This window comes from Protopterus annectens, chromosome 4.part1 (genome assembly GCF_019279795.1).
Source record: "Protopterus annectens isolate FY-2018-M chromosome 4.part1, PAN1.0, whole genome shotgun sequence".
NCBI classification, from domain to species: domain Eukaryota; kingdom Metazoa; phylum Chordata; order Ceratodontiformes; family Protopteridae; genus Protopterus; species Protopterus annectens.
Window position 1 is genome coordinate 877,461,972 of NC_056734.1, and position 25,520 is coordinate 877,487,491.

The following is a 25,520-nucleotide window of genomic DNA, read 5'->3' on the forward strand; positions in this document are numbered from 1 at the left end:
TATGCTACACTATCTGATCCTGCGATAACAGTTGCAGCAGGAACAGCATGTGGCAGGGCCACACAACCCCCCCCACCAATGCCAAGGCCTGTACAAGCACAGTGTGACTTGGTGGAGGAACTACCTGAGCTGGATCCAGTCGGCAAAAGGAGGCATGCACAGTATGACCTGCCCTTGGCAAGGAGGCAACAAATGGCATATGCACTGACACAGTAGGTACCCGGGGAATTTCACCCTCTCTGACTCACACAGACAGTACAAGGGATGCAAAACATGACACTACCTGTGCTCAGCCATGTACATGAAGTGCGCTGTGTGTATCCCACATAGTCGACCCTCCAGCACCATCCTTAACTCTGGAACACCCCCAGGGTAAGTCAATCAACCTATCAATTGGCAGTTGTATTAGAATGTGTATTTACCTGTAGCTATGGTATGGATGTGAACATACAAGGGAAATTGGTGGCCGACTGTTAGGGCGGCAGACAGTGCACGCCCATAGTGGCACCATGACATCTGTAGCACAAACCGGGGTCACAATAGTAGCCAGTAGTACATAGGGTGTCCTAACCCACTGCAGGTTATGGGCTGAACATCATGTCTGCCCATACAGCCCACACAAGTCTCATACAGCTGGACAGGTGTAGACCACTACAGGGAAATGGTATACACTGGCCTCTGGAGATGCCCAATGGATGACCACAACCCCACAAACACACACACAGACTACAGCAGGCCAGGCAGTTGGATGCAGGTTGTGAAGGCTAGGAAGTCTGAAACCACTATGCTGGTTATTCAAGCTAGGATCCAACATACACTGGTATGCCTCCAACCAGCAATTTAGGTGGGTACACACACTGAAATGGAGTACCTGGCATATCAGTACAGTAGTCACAAATGTGTACAACTGTCAGCTGTGACCCCCTTCCAATGTACACATGTGAGAGTCAGGTTCACCACCCCCAGTGCTGTGTAGGACTGTGGATGCAGTTGAATGTCCCTCGACGCTGTGCAGAAATGTAGCAACAGTCAATGCCACATGACCGTTAGCTACCCTGCAGATACACCAAGCCACCTGTCGGTGTACAACGCAGGGGTCGGCACCACATTATTGACTATATGGACATGTGACACATGCGATCCAGTTGACCATACTGGGCATGCTCAAACACATGATGGTATGATGGTAATGTCAGTCGACAACATGCATAACAGTCATACTGGGCATGTTCACACACTGAAACACAGAACGGCCAGGTCTACAGACACCAGTGGTCCGGACATATATGCCAGTACCTTGCTACACTGTTGGATGACTGTGCTGTATGGTATGTGTGTGGTACCATCTATTGTCTGTATATATGCCATGGTGAATTGGAAATTCACATGAGCTGTGTGCGCAGGGTATTGCTACCAACACATGCAAAGGACGGTTCCTTGTTTTCGTCCAGAACGACGCCTTTGGATACGGAGTGGGTAAGGCACATTCCAGCCGGTGGGAGTGGTTGTGCATGGGTTTGCGCAGTGTTAAGCACTGCTGACCCTCTGGTTACATCTCCTTATACTTGTTTAGATTCCACATTTCTTTAACAGTGCAATACTCGCATACTGATAAACAAACGCGCATACACCCGCTCGCTCACTCACTTGCATGTGCACTGACATTGGTGCTTCCACTTGTCACTCACGCTGGGTGGGCGCAATTCCTTGTGATGCCTATTACATCAGACTACATGATTAAAGTATTGGGTATGGCTAAACATTAGGCGATGGCAGGCGTTCGACTGTACGGACTCGGCGGCCTGTCCAGTGACGTCATCATATGATATGCGTCTTCATCATACAATCTGCTTCCATCTGGCTGATACATGGGAACCGATACTCTGCAATGATGACATGTAAATGTATTTTGGGAAATGCATCTCTCGGCCCGGTCATGCTACCGCATACCTATTGTACGATTTCCACCTTTTAGATTGTACACATTCTAGGCGTAACACCTTTCCCACTTTGCATGAGAAAGTCCCTCATTAGGCATATGTGTCATGTGACAATACTCTAGCCATAGCTAATGTCCCAATTACAGGACAATATTATATTCTACGTGTCTGTAATAGTTGCATGTAATGGTTATTGTATACATGACATGTCTATATGTTATGTGAAGTAGCATAAGCAAACTGACTGCTGCTAGACTAGGCTTTTATTTGTGTGACTATGTATATGTCTGTACTATGCATGGCTGTAGGTATGTTCTGACCTGGTACATCTGACATTTCTACAGAGCAGCTCCCACTTTGGCCATTTGGAAAGGTGGCAGCCCTATAGGACCTATATGTAGAGCTGTCACATTTGGCAAGGCAACACATACCCACAGACAGTAGTATGCTGACTAATTCACCGGTTTGCATATGTTAAGGTTATTCTTGTAGCATTACAGTAGCTACTACTGTTTCCTATAACATGTACCTGTTTCAGATACAACAATATCATTTTATGACTCCACTACACACAATATATGAACTCTTTTCCTGATATCACAGGCCATGTGCCGTAACATTCATTTTGCAGGACACAATTGCCCAGTGTAGAGTGTCCCTCACAAAGGTGGACAGGTGGTAACCCCACACTATTATACTATCATCTACCTATGGTGGTTGGCGGAATATGCGCTTTCCGTCACTAGCAGACCTCACATATGAATGGGGGAGAATGAACACTTGTATCAGGGACACTGCATAACACCCTGAGGGACACATTTGGATGATCGGTTCTATTAACCTGACACATTGACAGTCACAGGGCATGTGTATTCATTCACTTTTGTTGAGGTACATGCTGTACATGACTCATACATGTATTCATTAATCATTACGTGTATTCCGCCACCTGTCCACTTAAACGTACTAGTTCTGGAAGTGTTTAGTTAGGACTGTGTTACATTCTGATTCTTAATCATGGATGTCCATGCTAATCTGGTACAAGGCACTGTTATAGTCCCTATGTGTTCCCATAATGGTTTACGGACTATCCAGTAGATGTGCTCTTCAGGTGGGGAGGTATAGGCATCTGCTATGCCCACATAGGAATATTAATTACTTCCGCTGGGCGTGCCTACTACATCTCTGCCAACCGACACCTGCACACTTAGGCCAATTATTGCATACCCATGATTCACCTACCTGACACTCCTCTACAGCACTCATGACTCATACTTACTGTGAGCCCAGCTGGTGTATGAACACATCACTACACACTGCCCACTCTCCCCGTCTCGGGACACATGTCGCATGTCTTGTCAACCCATGTGTTATCACACTTGCACAACCTACTGTTCCGTGTACAGCTACATCCTGCTCACCTCAATGACCATAGGCTGCTCATATAGTGAATTTTTGGTGTCCCGCAAGGGACCCCATTATCCATGTTTAAAGTGTAGACCTTGCAGATCTCTCCCACTGGTACTTTCCTGCTGGTGGTTTGGAAAGTAGAGGTGTATTTACCTTTATTGCATGTCTGTATGTCTCACCAGCCTAGCTGAGCAGTGTGGGGGTAAACGTTTGTTTATTGGACCTCCCAGTAACATATGCCCAGTCTGAACATATGTTACCCGTAACTGCTTGCTGCACAGTAAACTAGTTATGTACATGTGTATATCTACAATGACATATATATATTTAATTTGTGTATATGTGTATATATCAATAAATGTTGTATGTGTATGTATATATATATATATATATATATATATATATATATATATATATATATATGTATAGATATATATATATATATATATATATATATATATATATATATATATATATATATATATATATATATTTATATTCACACACACATACATATATATATATATAGATATAGATATATATACATACATATAGATATAGATATATATAGATATATATATATACATATATACATATATATATATTTATATATATATACATACATATATACACACACACACACATATATATTATATATATATATATATTTGTATATGTGTGTGTGTATGTATGCATGTATATGTGTATATATATATATATATATATATATATATATATATATATATATATATATATATATATATATATATATATATATATATATATATATATATATATATATATATATATATATATATATATATATATATATATATATATATATATATATATATATATATATATATATATATATATATATATATATATATATATATATACATATATATATACATCTGTGTGTCCATTGACCAATACATTTCCCACAGAAACACACTTACAACTTACACATGTGTATTGGGTTTTATCTCTGCTTCAACAGCATACTATTGCCTTAGTCATTATGACACCGACACTTCACTCCGGTAACTTGTAATCGGTATATAACACGTTATACAGAGGAAAGATGTTGCACTTTGTTCAAGTATGGAGTACCGCTGATAAGTGTGTTGTGATACAGTGTCATTTGACCTATTCCTTGTCTACACAGCCTAGTATACCTGCTACTGTATTTGTGTCTGTGCACATTCATATTATTTATGTCAATAAATGGAGTGCATGTGTTACAGAGAATGTACGTCAACATATTGATGTCTGCATATTGTTGTGTCTTTTGGCTTTTCCCGGTTAGGGGATGCCACTGCCGAACTCCGGGCCGCTACTAATTGGCTGATAGACATTTATGTGCATAGTTGCCAGCCCTGATGCACAACCTTCAACGACGGTACACCCATTCATGTATGTCTCTACACAGAAGATGCTCTAGCTGAGAATCGTTTCTACGTACTAGCTGATCTACACTGGCCGCTCCATTGGAACCGTCGCAACCAACCCTAGCACACCTGTATCCATAATGGCATAGCCATAGATCCTCAAACCCACCTGTGTTGAGTTTCCACCTGTAACAGCCATTATCCACATAATATTGCAGCCATGACACACCTTTACACATTGCCCTCTCCAGACCGTTTGGGGCCCTACACACATTTTGTACCACCTCGTGTATTATTTACACATATGTGCCTTTCCTGGTGTTATGGATTACGGCCATTTGCCGGTTACATGTGTAGGTAATCACAACATGGAATACATTCCGTCTGTGTGTAATGTTGACATAGCAGTTCAACGATATTATGCCGACTGGTATGACCCTGCCCTGGTGTGAATAGCGGTGATCTGCTCACTCTTGGGCAGCTTTATCGGACATACACTGCAAGCACTGTGTAATATCTTAGTTGCTCTAGATTCCCTTCACAACCCGTGTGTATGCTTTCTCCTTTCGGCATTCATTCTATTATATATGTATATTTAATTGTTATTTCTTTTCATGTATTTCTTTATTTTATGTCTGTGGATATATATCTATACACACATCTATATAGCTATATGTACATATATAAGGTACATCTGAACAAAACAACATACATTTCTTATGCTGGGAGCTGCTTACACATGCGCAGGTGCACTTGCATATCCTTATTATGAGTTACATATGTTTACTGCCACATCTTTGTGCTTAGGTGTGCCTTGTTCATTATGACAGTTCCACTTTGATTCATGGAATCCGGTTAACGTTCCCATGCGAAACACATGTTCACCTTTACGTGTTTAAATGTTGGCTTTACAGCACAGAGGCATTCATTACACAAGAAAGTGATATGTGCTATAGTCGTACTTGAACCGGGAATGCATTTACGTTAGGCGGATGCTCTAACCACTACACTATTGGTGTTCTGCTTCATTAATATGTATACCCATGGTTCATAGCTACCTTAACATATGCCTCACCACTTCACTTACACAGCAGGCATCCATTCTCCTGCTGGGAAAACCATGGTACTACACATACGACATTCCCTATTCTCTACTGCTCTGGACCCGTGCTCCATGTCTACTCCTAGGATATTCAGAACTCCAACGCTTATAGTCCTGGCACATACGTGTGTCTGATTGTCAGGGTGTTCATGTGCTGGTCCAAATTTAGGCTTGTCCAACTGGTGACCAGCACTGCCCTGTACCTGTTCAAATGTCAGACATAGCACATGGACAGAGTTGGTCCCGATTTTAACGTTCTACCTGTGTTTACAGACGCAGGGGTTTGGCCACCTTTGACCACATTATTAGGTCGGCACTACATAATATAGGGTGGGGAGTGGTTCCACTACATGATACAGGGTGGGAGGGCTGTTTCCACTGGTGTTTCCCTTCACATTTGACTATTTCATTCATTCATATATTCATATATATACGATAAATATTATCCTGGACATCACTTATGAATTCACTACAGGTATGCAATAGTCCTGTCAACAAATGTGACAGTTGGTTGGTGTACATATGTGTACGGACCGCTGTGATACTTGGGGACTAATTTCTACAGTGAGAGGGACAAGGCAATGACAAATCAGGGGCAATCATGGACACTTCTACAATATTAGTACTATTAACTTGGAACGTGTTGACAGATTCGGAGACATATGTATTACTACTTATTTTCTGCAGTTAAATGCATCTATTACTCTTAATTCTTGTCATTTGTCATCCTCATTCAACACCTTTCCTCCAAAGGTCACTGGCTTTGTGAGTGATTCAGAGGCAGGCCAGTTATTATGCGAATGCTCTGACCATTGGTAGGGTTGCCACATTTTCATATGTACAGGATGGGATATATTCTGGAGACACCTGATTGTTTAGGCCAACACATACCCACGGTCAGTGCAGGGTTTAGAACATTTATTATTTTCCTAGCTGAGAGCTTATTCCTTTAGCATTTTAGTGGATTAGTCTGTTTCTTGTACGAATTATGTATTTTATATCCAGACATGACTGCTTTAGGCAACTGTTACATGCAGCATGGTACATAGTTATTTCCTACAATCACAGGACATTTGCCATTGTATCTTTGATGGTCAGGACATACCTACCCAAACAGTGACTGTCCCTCACAAAGTGGGTCAGGAGGTACCATGTTTATGTCAGTGCCTTAATCACCCTATTTCTAAGTGCCACTATGTGAATGTGTACAATATATTCTCTCGATTATTCATGTGGGGAAACGTGCATCACGGGCAGGTGTTTGATCCTGGGTAGTAAGTTCTGCATGACCATCTAGGGCTGGACAGTCTTGTGCACCACTACTGCACATTCAACTTGTGTCCAGATGTCTACAGGACTGGACATCATGTCCTGATACCCAGTCTGATGTTTACACAGGTTACTTATCCCATGAGGGATATCCAAAAATTGAACAAGACCAATACCGTCCATTCTTTTGGCTTCACGAAAATGTGATGGGGTTTTACATGCAAGGAATACATAATTTGCAATCCTGGAACTGCCTAGGGTGACACTGCCTACTACATATGAGTAGTGGTCACTATGTGTAGATATGGCTGCGCCAAGCTAGTAGGCCGAGTATGGCTGGATTTGGTGGACGTTCAGGTATGGGGGCGGGTTGTGTGCTGTGGATGGGATGACGGGTATTGAATTATGCATCCAGGTGTGTTGCATTTGAATGGGCCGGTTCCATCAAGACCATTCTGTGGGTATGTGCCGGTGACGTTTCTGTACATTTGTATCGCACATTTTAATATTCATATGTTTGTGTGATTGTGTTCTACAGTATGGCCTGTCAGGTTGTATTGCAGATGTATATACTTGTTCTTTGTGTTTCTTTTTGATTCACCTGCTGCTCCCTCATAAACCTCCAGTTCACCTATTCTGCATCCAACACAGTCTCGCCTTTGAGGATTATACCATTACCTATCCCCCCACACACATATTCCTGACACTCCATCCATCACTTCTTTGTTTGATGGCCCATGACACGGTCAAGGGAACACATTGCATAGACTACATATGTCAGGTACCTATATGGTTGTGTGGACTACCCTGTCCTGTTTCACCTTCCACATGCTGTGCATCACGTACATAGGTACACGCCCATACTTAACTTTCATGACACGGTTGGTACACCCGGGTAATACCCGTTCAACTGTGACACATCCTGACAAGTACGGCTTGGACCGCATATGGGCGGATTTTGGCTGACTGCTCTGATTATTGGTAGGGTGCCACCTTTACATATGTCCAGGATGGGATATATTCCGGACACATATCTGATTTTACAGGACAACACATATCCACGATCAGCACTATGGATGATACTTTTCCTTTCTGCTTACATGTTAGCTTCTTGTTGTAGCAGTTTATATGCTCCTTCTGTTTCGTTTTCTTGCTTATTCTATTTTTTTCACATGTGGTATGTTACATATGGACATACCTATTGTATATGACTATTACATGCATTGTGGGATATAATTCTGTCATACGGTCGCTAGATATTTACATTTATCATGGTTTTGGTATGGACAGATCTGCCCAGCTGTGTACAATCTCTCACAATGTCGGACAGCTGGTAACAGGTGGAAACAGCCCCCCACCCTGTATCATGTAGTGGAACCACCCCCCACCCTGTATTATGTAGTGCCGACCCAATATTGTGGTCAGAGGTACCCAAACCCCTGCGTCTGTAAACACAGCTAGAACACTAAAATTGGGACCTACTCTGTCCATGTGCTACATCTGACATTTGAACAGGTACAGGGCAGTACTGGTCACCAGTCGGACAAGCGTAAACCCAGACCAGCACATGAACACCCTGAGAATCAAACACACATATGTACCAGGACTATAAGTGTTGGAGTTCTGAATATCCTTGGAGTGAGTAGACATGCAGAATGGGCCCAGAGCAGTAGAGAATAGGGAATGTCATATGTGTAGTACTGCGGTTTTCCCAGCAGGAGAATGGATGCCTGCTGTGTAAGTGAAGCGGTGAGGCATATGTTAGGGTAGCTATGAACCATGGGTATACATATAAATGAAGCAGAACACCAATAGTGTAGTGGTTAGAGCATCCGCCTAACGTAAATGCATTCCCGGTTCAAGTATGACTATAGCACATATCACTTTCTTGTGTAATGAATGCCTCTGTGCTGTAAAGCCAACATTTAAACATGTAAAGGTGAATGTGTGTTTCGCATGGAGATGTTAACCGGATTCCTTCAATCAAAGTGGAACTGTCATAATGAATAAGGCACACCTAAACGTAAAGACGTGGCAGTAAACATATGTAACTCACAATAAGGATATGCAAGTGCACCTGCGCATATGTAAGCAGCTCCCAGCATAAGAAATGTATGTTGTTTTGTTCAGATGTAACTTATATATATAGCTATATAGATGTGTGTATAGATATATATCCACAGACATAAAATAAAGAAATACATGAAAAGAAGTAACAGTTAAATATATATATATATATATATATATATATATATATATATATATATATATATATATATAGAATGAACACCGAAAGGGGGTTGTGAAGGGAATCTAGAGCAACTAAGGTATTATACAGTGCTTGAAGTGTATGTCAGATAAAGCTGCCCAAGAGTGAGCAGAGCACCGCTATTCACACCAGAGGCAGGGTCATACGAGTGGGCATAATATCACTGAACTGCTACATCAACATTACCCACAGACAAAATGTATTTCATGTTGTGACCATCTACACATGTAACCTGCAAATGGCCGTAATCCATAACACCTGGAAAGGCTCGCATGTGTAAATAATACACGAGGTGGTACAAAATGTGTGTAGGGCCACTAACGGTCTGGAGAGGGCAATGTGTAAAGGTGTGTCATGGCTGTGATATCATGTGGATAATGGCTGTTACGCGTGGAAACTCAACACAGGTGATTGTCAATGTGTCAGGTTAATAGAACCAATCATCCAAATGTGTCCTTCAAGGTGTTATGCAGTGTCCCTGATACAAGTGTTCATTCTTCCAGATTCGTATGTGAGGTCTGCTAGTGATGGAAAGCGCATATTCCACCGACCACCGTAGGTAGATGATAGTATAATAGTGTGGGGTGACCACCTGTCCACCTTTGCGAGGGACATTCTACTCTGGGCAGTTGTGTCCTGCAAAATGAATGTTACGGCACATGGCCTGTGATATCGGGAAAAGAGTTCATATATTGTGTGTAGTGGTGTCATAAAATGATATTGCTGTATCTGAAACAGGTACATGTTATAGGAAACAGTAGTAGCAACTATAATACTACATGAATAACCTTAACGTATGCAAACCGGTGAAGTAGTCAGTATACTACTGTCTGTGGGTATGTGTTGCCTTGCCAAATGTGACAGCTCTACATATAGGTCCTATAGGGCTGCCACCTTTCCAAATGGCCAAAGTGGGAGCTGCTCTGTAGAAATGTCAGACATACCAAGTCAGAACATACCTACAGCCATGCATAGTACAGACATATACATAGTCGCACAAATCAAAGCCTAGTCTAGCAGCAGTCAGGTTGCTTATGCTACTTCACATAACATATAGATGTGTAATGTATACAATAACCAATACATGCAACTATTACAGACACATAAAATATAATATTTTCCTGTAATCAGGACATTAGCTATGGCTAGAGTATTGTCACATGACACATATGCCTATTGAGGGACTGTCCCATGCAAACTGGGAAAGGAGTTATGCCTAGAATGTGTACAATCTAAAAGGTGGAAATCCTACAATAGGTATGCGGTAGCATGACCCGGCTGAGAGATGCATTTCCCAAAACACATTCACATGTCACCATTGTAGAGTATCAGTTCCCATGGATCAGCCAGATGGGAGCAGATTGTATGAGGAAGACGCATATCATATGCTGACGTCACTGGACAGGCCGCCGAGTCCGTACAGTCGAACTCCTGCCGTCTCCTAATGTTTAGCCATACCCAATACTGTAATCCTGTAGTTCGATGTAATAGGCATCACAATGGATCGCGCCCACCCAGCGTGAGTGAAAAGTGGAAGCACCAATGTCGGTGCACGTGCAATTGAGTGAGTGACCGGGTGTACGTGTGTTTGTTTACCAGTATGCGCATATTGCACTGTTAAAGAAATGTGGAGTCTAAACAAGTATAAGGAGCTGTAACCAGAGGTCAGTAGTGCTTAACAATGCGCAACCCCCCGCACAACCGCTCCCACTGGCTGGACTGTGCCTTACTCACTCCATATCCAAAGGCACCGTTCTGGACGAAAGCAAGGAACCGTCCTTTGCACGTGTTGGTAGCAATACCCTGCGCACACAGCTCATGTGAATTGCCAATACACCATGGCATATATACAGACAATAGACAGTACCACACACATACCATACAGCATAGTCATCCAACAGTATAGCAAGGTACTGGCAGATATGTCGGACCACTGGTGTTTGTAGACCTGGCCGTTCTGTGTTTCAGTGTGTGAGCATGCCCAGTATAACTGTTACGCATTCTGTCGACTGACATTACCATCATACTGTCATGTGTTTGAGCATGCCCAGTATGGTGAACTGGATCGAATGTGTCACATGTCTGTATAGTCAGTACTGTGGTGCCGACCCCTGCATTGTACACCGACAGGTGGCATGGTGTATCTGCAGGGTAGCTAACAGTCATGTGGTATTAACTGTTGCTACATTTCTGCACAGTGTGGGGGGACATTCAACTGCATCCACAGTCCTACACAGCACCGGGGGTGGCGCACCTGACTCTCACATGTGTACGTTGGAAGGGGGGCACAGCTGACAGTTGTACACATTTGTGACTACTGTACTGATATGCCAGGTACTCCATTTCAGTGTGTGTACCCACCTAAATTGCTGGTTGGAGGCATACCAGTGTACGTTGGATCCTAGCTTGAATAACCAGCATAGTGGTTTGAGACGTACTAGCCTTCACAATCTGCATCCAACTGCCTGGCCTGCTGTAGTCTGTGTGTGTGTTTGTGGGGGTTGTGGTCATCAATTGGGGATCTCCAGAGGCCATTGTATAGCATTTCCCTGTAGTGGTCTACACCTGTCCAGCTGTATGAGACTTGTGTGGGCTGTATGGACAGACATGATGTTCAGCCCATAACCTGCAGTGGGTTAGGGCACCCTATGCACTACTGGCTACTACTGTGACCCAGGTTTGTGCTACAGATGTCATGGTGCCACTATGGACATGCACTGTCTGCTGCCCTAACAGTCAGCCACCAAATTCCCTTGTATGCTCACATCCATACCATGGCTACAGGTAAATACACATTCTAATACAACTGCCAATTGGTAGGTTGATTGACTTACCATGGGGGTGTTCCAGAGTTGAGGATGGTGCTGGAGGGTTGCCTATGTCGGATGCACACAGTGCACTTCCTGTACATGGCTGAGCACAGGTAGTGTCATGTTTGGCATCCCTTGTATTGTCTGTGCGAGTCAGAGAGGGTGAAATTCCCTGGGTACCTACTGTGTTAGTGCATATGCCATGTGTTGCCTCATTGCCAAGGGCAGGTCATACTGTGCATGCCTCCTTTCGCTGACTTGTTCCAACTCAGGTAGTTCCTCCATCAAGTTACACTGTGCCTGTACAGGCCTTGGCATTGGTGGGGGGCTGTGTGGCCCAGCCCCATGCTGTTCCTGCTGCAACTGTTACCACAGGATCAGATTGTCTAGCATACCACATACCATAACAATCTGTGTGCAGGTAGCTGGTGAATACTGCAAGACTCCATCGGATGTGTCCAGACACCAGAACTGTGACCTCAGCATCCCAAACACATGCTCAATGATATGTTTTGCCTATGCGTGTGCCTCAGAATGGTTTAGTTGTTCAGGTGTGTTTGCATTGCTGATGGGTGTCATCAGCCATGACTCCAGTGGTTACCCAGCATTCCCCACTATGTGACTGTAGGGGATGTCCATATTGCCAAAGGTGTGGTACAGCTGCATCAGATGCCACATATCGGAATTGTCATAGCTTCCAGGGTAGACAGCACACACATTCAGTTTAATGCCCTGTCCATCGCATACGACCTAGCTGTTGGAGAGTATGCCCCTGCAGTGACTGTAGGCCCTACTCCGCTCACTGGGTGGTGCTTTGATGTGTATTTGCATGCAGGCTATAGCACCCAGTACCCCAGGGTAGTCAGCCATTTGGTGGGAGAGACGCATATTGCTGGCCAACAAAGCACGTGTGTTGAGGACATGTACGTGTTCACTGGCACGTGGTGACATGGCGACTGTGAACTGGTGCAATACTCTGGATGCAGATGCCTGTGAGATCCCCAATATATCCCCAGTTATGCATTGGGATGTACCTGTGGCTAGTATACCTAGGCCAACGCATACCTTGGTATCCACTGGGATGGGTTTCCCTCGGCCTGTCGATGTGTCCGGTGTGGCTGGCACAGTACACCAAGCTGCTGTAGGAGTTGTCTGCCCAACCCATAGAGATCCATTATCTCGAGTCCATGTAGCCCCTGGTAGGTTATCCTGGGTCTGTAAAGTGTTCTGTCACATCACTAAGGGTTGTTCAGCAGCATTCACATCCTCACCACCCTGAGCCTCTTGCACATGTTGGTCCATGTAGCCTGCTGCAGCCTTTCTCATTTGGTTGGATTGTGTCGAGACATGTCCCTGCATGTATACACCGGTGGTGTAGAGTGTGGGAGAAACCTGTGTGTATGGTGCCTGGTCACTTTACTGTAATGTTCATGGGCGGGCTGGCCATGTAATCTGCTGATTGTGCTAATTATCACCTGTCTGTGCAGCCTGTTCATCTTGACTACTCCACTACTGCTGTCGTTCCTCCCAATTTCACCAGGTAGGTATAGACACACCCCTAGCTTAGGCGCACTAAGGCAGGAGTAATCCTGAGGAGCAGGGCTCCAATGTACATACAGTATGCCTAAAACCCCTCCCATGCCTTCAACTACATTCCAGTCCTGCACTCAGCTATCTACACACATACACTCTTGGCATCTGCATCACACCCTGGGGATAAACGGGATTCACTATTGTCAACCTCATTTGCATAGTATTGTCTTCTCATGCATAATCATATGACCCATACTGATCCTCCAAATTTATAACCACTGCTTACTGTCGCTCAGATCTGCACACAACTGACTAAAGGTGACTTACTATCACAGTATTCGATGTCCCTTGTTCTTCCCATCAACAAAATAATCGGTCTCTACATGACTAGAACCCAGGACCCTCTACACCACAGAAAAAGCAGTTTACCACTTAGCCATGGCAGATATACATACATCTAAGGTGATCTTGAACAGATCATCCAGCACAGACATTCAATAGTGCTAATATCTACACACACACACACACACACATATATATATATATATATATATATGTATGTATATATAAAACTATCTATCTATCTATATATATATATACGCACACACACACACACACACACACACACACACACACACACACACACACACACACACACACACACACATATACAAATACATACACAGACGTAGATATTGAATTTACATCACAACTGCGGACCACATGACACCAAAGCATTAGACAAGAATGAAAGGGAAACCACATGTGCCACCTGCATTATGTAGTGGTGTTACTATCAAGGCAAGTGTGTTACGTTGCATCACATGAGTCAGATGGTAGTAAGGGTAAGAGTAGGGCTGCTGACATTTACCCACCAGACCTACTGGTGATTGTATGTGTATGTATTGACAGCCCAGTCTCTTGGCCAATTGTGACATTTGTGGACACTATATAGGGATGCAACAAAACACACACAACACATCCTGGAACTAGCCACTCACAGGTACAAACACATAGAAAATGTCTGCCAAACACACACACACCTGTCATGATATGGAATCGAACACCTACCTGCCTTTTCTATCACACTACAGCATTAGGCAGTTACAGAACGCGCTACTGAGATTATTGGAACACAGCACTCCCAGAGGAATACTTCTAGGTAGGTGACATCATCAGCAAAGGCAAAGACGCTGATAGGGAATGTATAGAAAGTGAGCAGTCTAAAAGCATTACTCTGTCCCCAGGCAGCTGGAAACATACACAAACACACTTGGCAGGGCTGCGATTCAAACATACACCTAACTACCTTATCACACTAAAGCATTACACAGTTACAGAATGTGCTACCGAGATTATTGGAACACAGTACTCCCAGAGGCATACTTCTAGGTGGGTGACATCATCAGCAAAGGCAAAGACGCCAATAGGGAATGCATGGAGAGTGAGCAGTCTAAAAGCATTACTTTTCCCCACAGGCAGCTTGAAACATACACCTAACTACCTTATCACACTACAGCATTACACAGTTACAGAACTTGCTACCAAGATTACTGGATCACAGTATTCCCACAGGCATACTTCTAGGTGGATGACATCATCAGCAAAGGCAAAGACGCTGATAGGGAATGTATTGATAGTGAGCAGTCTAAAAGCATTACTCTGTCCCCAGGCAGATGGAAACACACACACTTGGCAGGGCTGGGATTTGAAGATACACTTAATTACATTATCACACTACAGCATTACGCAGTTACAGAACACGCTATTGAGATTACTGCAGCACAGCACTCCAAGTGGCATACGTCTATGTGGATGACATCGTCAGAAAACACAAAAACGCCGATAGGTAATGTATGGGGAGTGAGCAGTCTAAAAGCATTACTCTGTCCCCAGGCTGTTGGAAGCACACACACACACCTGGCAGGGCTAGGATTCAAACATACACCTAACTACCTTATCACACTACAGCATTACGCAGTTACAGAATGCGCTACCGAGATTACTAAAACACAGCACTCCCACAGGCATACATCTAGGTGGATGACATCATCAAGAATGGAACAAACACCGATAGGGATTGTATGGAGTGTGAGCAGTCTAAAAGCATATTACTGTCCCAAAGAAGATGGAGCCAAACACACGGCAGTGGTGTGAGCGGGGCAACTGCCTTTCTATGGAGCACTATTACAACACTACATAGATACGAGACGTGCCACAGACAGTACACCTTTCAAGACAGTCAACCAGTGTGTTCAATGTAGGAATCCATCCTTTCGTGGGGTATGGACATCTGTTGCCTGGATGACCACTATCGCTATACAGAATTACAATGGTCATGCCCATACACAGAGGCACATAACCAACACAAGGTGTCACTGGGCATGCTCACACACTTAGTAGCACACGTCCGTTTGGAATGTACTATGTGTCCATCTACACAACGGCGTACTGAGCATGCTCACACACTTAGTAGTAGTGAAGGGCTGTCTTGTATGCACATGGATTCTAAACATGGAAGGGCACAGTGTGTCGATAGTGAACATTGTTAGCACGAATGCTGCACTACATATATCTGACACCGGTCATCAGTGATAGATATGTAGCGTTCGTAATCACAGCTAACAATCCAGATCCAACAATGGGGAATACGGACATCTCTGCAGTGAGGAACACCTGGCATATGGCACTGTTTTGCACAATAGCACTTCCACCGTATACCTCAGATACAGACATGTGGGCCATAAAACCATGACAGACTGCTCCAGGTGTTAGTGTCGCAATGTACATGAAGGTCACTGACATGTACTGACCAGTACACATTCAAGAGCCATCACAGATGTCTCAGGTGCAGATCACAGTGGTAAATGCCGCATTCTACTATGTAGCCCTCAGACATCACCATATCCTTGGACCAGCAACACACATCCATACATTAGTACAACACCATGTTACTCATCACCAGTGGACTATACATAGGTCTACAGCAACTGTGCAGACTACACATGTACTGATAGGGTTCCATCATGTGTTATGCAATGCAATGATACCACTGTTCATAACCAGGTCAGCTCTACACATAACAGGGGCCGTGGGTCTTATACAGCTGTAACAGATAACTGTTGCTATACACCAAAAAACACCCATGTTTGGATATGACATACATGTAATTGCCATTGATATGTACATGGTCCACACACATACACACATACACAACACATATGTACATAGCATAGCTTTTGCTGTCCTTCGTGCAGACAAGTGGCTACAGCAATCACATGCATGCACATGGAAGGTAGGTCCATGGCTGTGGAATGCTAGCAGTACATAAGGTAGCAATGTTGACTGAGGTAACATTCCCTCTGTACTAGTTACCCATGACAACTATCATATCATACAACAGTCCATGTGTCATGTATGTCATCACACATGTCCACCAATTGCAATGCATACAAGCATGGCTACATGACAGGAATGTAGGACCAACACACATGTACATGTAGTGGTGTGCATACAGCTACCATGCATGTGCAGTAGCCGATGTATGCAGTTCATCTGTGTCTAACTACAACATGCAGTTGCAATGCAGCCCCATCATTGACACCTGTATATGGTGAAATACTGACAGTACGGTAGGATGTACATCAGGTATGGATGGATGTGTGTACATAAAGTGGTGGTCCACCTTTGCAGATGGATGTTTGCTGAAGGCAGCTCACAGCTGTGTCACAAGCTGTCCTACCATAAAATGTGCAAACAGTATGCTATGTTACTGTTACTTGAAGGTGAAGACATACAACCTACACAGCGATCATGGTGTCACTGACTGTAAATCACTTGACACCTGTAACACTTATGTCCTCCCATGTGCATATAGCAGCACAAGTGCTGAAGGTAACGTCGGTACAAATAATGCGGCCAATACTGCTGCATGTCTGTCAGACCTATCATCATATAGCAGGTGTATGATTCACAGTACTGTCATGTGTGTTTGTTTGTGTGACCATATATGCCACGTATGGTGGGGAATACATCCCAATTGTTTCACACCCCTGTACACTGTTGTAGAGATCTGTACATACTGCAGTGTAGAAAGCAAGACATAGGCAGGGGTGGTGTGTGTATCACGCACATGTCAGCTATCTGTATGTGAATGACATTTGTGGACTCCACAGTGTGTGCGTGTGTGTGTGTGTGTGTGTGTGTGTGTGTGTGTGTGTGTGTGTGTGTGTATGTATGTATGTATGGCTGTCTGGTGCATGGAGTGAGGGTGTATGCTACCATACAGAACAGATAGGATCTCTAACCCCTCATGGTGATGCAATCTACTACCCTGTTAATGTCATCTGTCTCAGCCTTACTGCCTACCTGTACATGTTCAGTCTCTGTGTCGCGTCATGTGGGTGCACAGTACTGTGAAGGTGATTACCACATAGGCAGGGGTCCTCACCTCAACACTATCAAATGTGCGTTATGGTGTCGTTGACCCCGTGAGTGTGGGCATGTTACTGTGTGTGTCTGTGTATGTCTGTGCATGTTCTCATCCTGTAATGTGACAGTGTATTACTGCTACACAGTGAGGCCTCATGCTATCAACTGGCCTCTGCCCTTGACATCAGCCAGACCGCTGTGTAAATCCCTGCACCATGTCACTGTACCTGTGATGTGACCCGGTATGGATGACACGTCTCTAGCCACTGTAGCCTATTACACAGCTCACATGCTTCTGGATCAGTAGATGTGTGGACATCTGTGGAATGGTAGCCTTTCTAACAGTGAGGTTGAGGCTACGTATAGCATGCTGGTATTGCCATACATGCCTGTGAGTACTCCCCATTTACACATGGGAAACTGCAAATACTGTTACTTATTGGCACATGCAATAAGACCTTAAGGAGGGAAGCAGGGCATCATTACCAACATGCTGTTACTGTTGTTACCCAGACACATACTGTGAACATACAACAATGCATTCTAACTGCAAACACTGTAACATAATGGCACATGCAATTAGACCTTAAGGAGGGAAGCAGGGCATAATTACTAACATGCTTTTACTTTTGTTACCAAGACACATACTGTGAACATATAACAATGCATTCTAAACCTGTACTACATGGAATGTCTGGTGCGTGTCAACAGTACACGACAAATGTAATATACACTTATCCCACTATGCTGTTCACCCTGTGCATCAGACCATATGAGCATGTCCCTGCACCGATGGTGTGGATACAGGGATGCTGCACAGGCATCATAATATGCACAGGGTGATAATGTTTGCCAGAGGCATAGGCTGCAAAAGTGGATGACATCATGTGAGTGGGTTAGGGCCAGTGATCTGATCGGACATGTGTGATTGTTATGCATGTGGGTCTTGCGGTACCCTACAGATGTTTCTGCTGTGTGCGTGTATGTGTGCACACAGTTCTGCCATGTGTCCTGCCTACACAGGGGTATTATTAACAGCTCCAGATTTTACAGACCAGGATGTACAGCTCACTGTGTCCAGCCATGTGACCTGTGACTGCTAGGGGTTGCACGGGCACTACCAGGCAGAGGTACAGATTGGCTACTGTCCAATGATACATGTCCACTGGAACCGTGTCCCCACTGGGAACATCCAGGTCCATGTCCACATGGCCTGCTGTGTCTTGGTGTGGAGAGCGCAGCACCAGCTGCACTGCTACTGCTACTAGTACTATGGGAGCAGGCATGTGAGGTAGCTCATTCACATTGACCTGCACCAGGTGGTGTAACTGGCTTACGTCCACGTGGCCTATGCCTCACTCCTACCAGATGTTCCAGCACAGATAGCTCACTCTCGTGGATTGCCTTGCCATGGTCAAGGATTCCAACCATGTCACCCAATCGCCTGTCCAGAACATCAGCAATCTGCTGTTGAGCATTTGCCAATGCCTGGGTGTTGTCATTTAAAGAATGGATAGCAGCCCTCTGAAGCCTCTGTCCTTTTCTGTTCTGCCATTCAGCAAGTGCCTGTGCCACCATTACAGTCTGAAACATGCGTCTGGTCTCACTAGCTGCTTGGCTCTGTCCTTCAGGTGAATGTCTGCCAGAGGTCCTCCTATGAGCAGCACTGGCCACATGCCTGTGTGGCACATCTGCAGTCATTACACTGACACCATGGTGTGAAGACACACCTTCTGTAGCCACCATACATTCCTGTTCCAAGCTAACACACACTGACTGTTCTTCCTCTATGGCCACTGGTGATGGGGTATGTGTTGGCATGAGAACTGTGTGCGGGGAAGAGGGGGATATAGCTGGGATGGCAACCGTTGGCACAGATTCAGCCCCTGACAACCCTGCCTGTACCTCAACCATATGTTCATCACTGCTAGAGTCTGTGGGGACACTAACATCAGATGGATCGCAGGAGGGTAACACACCTACATCACCTGTGAATGCAAAGAAAGACTCTACATTACAATAGAGACACACACACAGACAGTGACAGAGACACAGACACACACAAAGACAGAGACACAGACACACACAGACTGAGACAGAGACACAGACACACACAGACAGAAACAGAGACACAGACACAGACACACACACAGAGATAGAGACACAGACAGAGACAGAGACACACAGACAGACACACAGACAGAGACACACACAGATATAGACAGGCACACAGACACAGACACACACACACAGACACACACACACAGACATACAGAGACAGGCACAGATGCACACATAGACAGACATGAGCACAGATATACACAGAGACAGACACAGACACACACACAGACACACACACAGACACACACACACACACAGACACAGAGACAGACCATGCATGTGATTTTACAGAAGGCATGCAGCATGCATGTGATACAGCAGACGGCATGCAGCTCAGACATTAATAGTGGTAGTTAGCATACATCCCTGGGTTGCACTCAACAGCAAGCAAGTGTCATATCAGAAGCCATGCAGTTCACACAATCATGGTAGTAAGCAGGCATCCCTGTGATACACCATGTGGACCAGCACAGGTTAACAGATAAACACACCCCTTAACAGATAACAGGTAGCACATGGCTGATGTGACCTTGACATTAACATGTAGTATGACATGTAATCTGCTGACGTGTGAATTGACATGCATACATGTCTGTGTCCTGACACATGTACAACAGTGTAATGGGGATCACATTGCAGTATTGTCTATATGCCCTACAGATAGAATGCACTTTTAGAAGATGTGCATGAGCAATGAAGGGTAGTATGAGGCATCTACATTGCTATACAGTGTGAAGTACAGATACTGTGCCATTGCCTGGCATCATGAGGCATCTATATTGCGATACAGTGTGGGATACACACACAGTGCATAGCAATGACTGCGTGCATACACATTACATAAATACCGTGGATTGTGATCCAAGTTGCTGAGGTGTATACACACTAAACCATGCTGTGTCATGTGACAGGTCACCGGAAGACCTATGGATGACACCCCGTCACAACTACTAAAATGTCTTATCTGCCTGGCAACCATGTCCACACATGGCAGACTTGTCAATACACCATGTCCCACATGACATTTATGTACCACACACACGAGGTGCACAGCTGACAGTGATGTCCAACAGCAGCAAGGGAAATGTACGGTATCTGTGGCCTGATGTGGTGTCTATGTCTGTGGAAGCTGTACAGGTGACTACTCTCATGCTGTGACTCAGTCATGATGTTCAGTACATCTTATATGGTCGAATTAAGTGACACCTCCACAAGCTGTGCACAGGTTTTAGGATGTCCAATGTTCCACATCGACTATATAACCATTCAACAAAGGCTATAGTTGGACCATGTGTGGACAATGTGCAACAGGGCTTACACATATCACATCTACTGTGTGTTGTTACATGTCTCTGGCTATCCTCCATGGCCATGTGTGAACATGTGTTGGCCAAATGTTTGTGATGGCCATCTATCTCACATGTCTGTGTTGACCCATATGACATACACTCATAGATGTCAGATACATCACTGTCCACAGGGTTATGCAGACAAAGGGTTGTATGTTTGGTATGTGCGGTATGTTTTATGGGATAGTGAGACAATGTTGCACCCGGAACATTACATGTCTGGGACATGTCAGACGGCACATCACAATGTGTGCATCCATTGCAGGGGCATATTCCACAATGGTGAATCCTGTGGGCTGCCCATATCCCAGCTCACTGTGTGGTACTGTTTGCATACCACACGTGTTGTTCCAATGTATAGTACATATTCCTACATTGAACAACACCTCCACCATTGTATGCACAGCTGTCCACACATCTAGCAATGACAGATACTGTGGTTTCATGTCAGTGTTTCATTTAGTTTGTATATATTGCACATGGGTAGCCAGTGTGATTGATGACAGATGTGACCTGTATATCGTGACTGAACCATACATTATGTGTACATATGTTAACTGGCCACATGGCAAATAGATCTATGCATTAACATGCCTGATACTGATAACTGTCTCACCTGCAACAGACTGCTGTCTTTGCGGCATGCCAGAGGTACCTGTATAGGGGTGACACAGCAGTTCGATCATTATCCAGGACTGTATGACAGCTACAGGGTGCACTGTGCATATTAACACATTCGCCTGTACAATAGCATATAGTATGCACATGTGTGCAAACACAGGGTAGCATACTATAGTATGCGGCATGTGTGTAAACATACCTTGAATATGATGTTACATCACATATTGTACAGTGACACATACAACTAAATGGGATATAATAGTTATATGTGCAGTAGTGACTTACCAGGCAACTCCAGGCTCGGTGGTTGGGAGACACCCACCTCCATGATGGTAGCTAGTGTTTGTGGATGCTATTCTGAGGGTGTCCCCAGGCTGTGCAATAGCTCCTCGGTAGGTGTGAGTGGGAGCTGGGTTGGTGGCCCACCACCTGTTCTACCTTGTTCCCTGGCGATTACATTGGCATGCTGTTTTGCATGTCGTATCAGGTCCGTGCAGTGTCTGCGCACCTGCTGGTAGGTGCGGTTATGGCCACCCACAACATTAACCCTCCTGCAAAGTTCCTGCCACAGGTCATCACGCTGCATGCTGTGGCACATGGCTGAACAATACCTCATAGTTATCATGGAGGTACGGTATGAGGGCATCATCCTCCAGGTGGCTATACACTGGCAGGCGTGAACAAGGCGTTATCTGGAAGACATAATGATGGAGACAGTATCACAGAGATGTACAGAGATATAGCTGCACATACATTTGTATTAAATCTAGTACATATGAACAGTTATCTTTGCAAATCATCATGACACTGACATGACTGACATGTTTGTGTCACACACAACCCCAATGCAGCCCCCCTCACCAAACACAACAGCAATTACTTATACCCACAGACTCATGTGTGCCCATCAACTACAGCCAATAGGGTGTTATAACATACCCAAAACACCAGTCATAGGTGACTCTGTAGGCGGTCACACTGATGTCCCACTCAGCAGGCTACACAAGGCGATAGTCTCTTACATCTAGCTGTCGGGTAACAGGATCTGCAACATAACCTATGCACTCATGCCACACCTCACCAGGTACAATTTGACTGCCATTCTCCATGTTAGTGTGACTGCCCTGAGATGTAACTTCCGGGACTACATGTACAGGGACATGCAATAGCTCTCCAGTCTTGTAGCCCAGGAGGGTATCGCCAAAGCCCTGAGAAGCATTCTGCATTCATCCAGACTGATACCACAGTACAACAACTGAATGTTTCACTTCAATAGTTGCCTATGCTTCTGCTGTCATTCCACAGGCATCCAGTATCTGTCTGCTTTGAATAACATGGTCAACAAAACACGATGCGTTGACACAGATGACCTGCACCTGTCGGCCCTGGGATTACGGATAACATGTAAGGCTCTTGCTGCTCCTATACTGCCTGTCTTGGACAGTTTCCAATAACATATTCACCACCAGAACAGGAACTGGCAAACAAAACCTGGGGTAATGTTACTGAATGCTTGACATTTTCATCTCTAACACACTCAGGCGAGGCACTCCTTATAATGGACCACTTCCATTTATCTGCAGTGACTGGGACCTGCCTCTAGGCTCCAGAGAGCACACCTGCACTGACAGGTTATGCACAGACCACACCTTTCAGTCATGTAACCAAGACCGGAACACCCACGGCTGAGGTGTGTCCATATTTCACAAGGATGTACACACCTCCAGGCTGGTTACCTAGCACAATGCATCAGAGGTAATCCACGTGCAACTAACTGTGGCCAGAACTGCTATAAACATTGTAACTTGCTACGGATTCTACACCATACCCCACAGTTACAGGCCCTCATTTCTTGGTGTACTGGACAGTAGGGTTCAGACAGGAACTACTGATGTGAGACTGACACTACCCCACACTTAACTGGGACACCTACTCATGTACCGACACATTAGGCCAACGCTTTCTGGGATTCATAACCTCCAATTGGCTGGATCAAGCTATACAAACCACCACCAAGGCCAACAATATCCTAGACATGGACATTACCAACATGTGACTGGTGTTCCACACCTGTGGTTGTCCCCTTGTTGGTAGTTTCCAAATGTATGCTAATCACCCTTGTTATCCACACCCCGGCACCGCACCCTTCACGGAATACACAGTACAAGATTTCTACAAGGCCTACTTCAGAAGTCTTATGACAGTGGTAGTAAACGTCATGACACCAGTGCAGATGGACAATGTAGTTACAAATGCTGAAACATACACCACTGCACTTCATTAGCACTTACACGACTGCATGGATCATGCTATCCCAAACAGAGCCATGAAGGTACCCACCAGATAACAGACACCACTCTGGGGGTCCAGTTCCATGGACATAATGTACAACAAAAGGTGGAGACTGTTGCAAAGTGGAGTACAATCCCACGGGTGGGGTAGCTCCCTGGTCAGCCTCAGTAGGAATCTGGGATCCCTTATCACATCCTCCAAAGCTAGCTACATAAACATTACTGCGACACATTCCAAGGACTACCACAAGCGTTATGGGGGTATGTCAGTACTCGATGGCAATACCCACATCTGCTCTGACATACGACCGTTAGGCAGGAACATTACAGAACCGACTGATATTGGCAACATCCTGGCAGATAGGTTCAATGCTAACTTTACACCCCTCTCACTCCCTAGAGGGCCAATATCTATACAGGAACAATACAGAGTCCCTGCAGTCACAACTACGCAGTTCCAACCTGCACACTCTAAGGCCTGGAACACAGACTCCAGGTGACCATCCAACATCCCAGGCTGCGATTTACACAAACCTCAGAATGACATGGCTCCCCACGTGGCAACCAGATTCACTAATAGCCTTGTATCAGGCATTGTGGCCCCTGAATGGTGCACAGCAACAGTTATCACACTCCACACAGGTGACGACACTATGGGCCAGAGGGACTATTGCCCTATACGCCTGACTGGACTGTTCTGCAAGGCTATGTGGCACATCATCATGGAAGTCATTCATAGAGACATTGGTGGGCTCCAGACCTTTGATACCACCCAGGTTGAATTTGTTAGGGCCAGACCATGGCTCCAACACCTGGTGGAATCCTTTGATACAGTTATCAGGGTAGTTGATGACGGTAAGGGGGTCCACACAGCCTACCTTGTCCTCTCATTGGCTTTCAGCACCGTTCTCCATTCTGATATTGACAACATACACATCCCCCTGCACATCGACCCCTACATCTCGAGATGTTATACAAAGTGG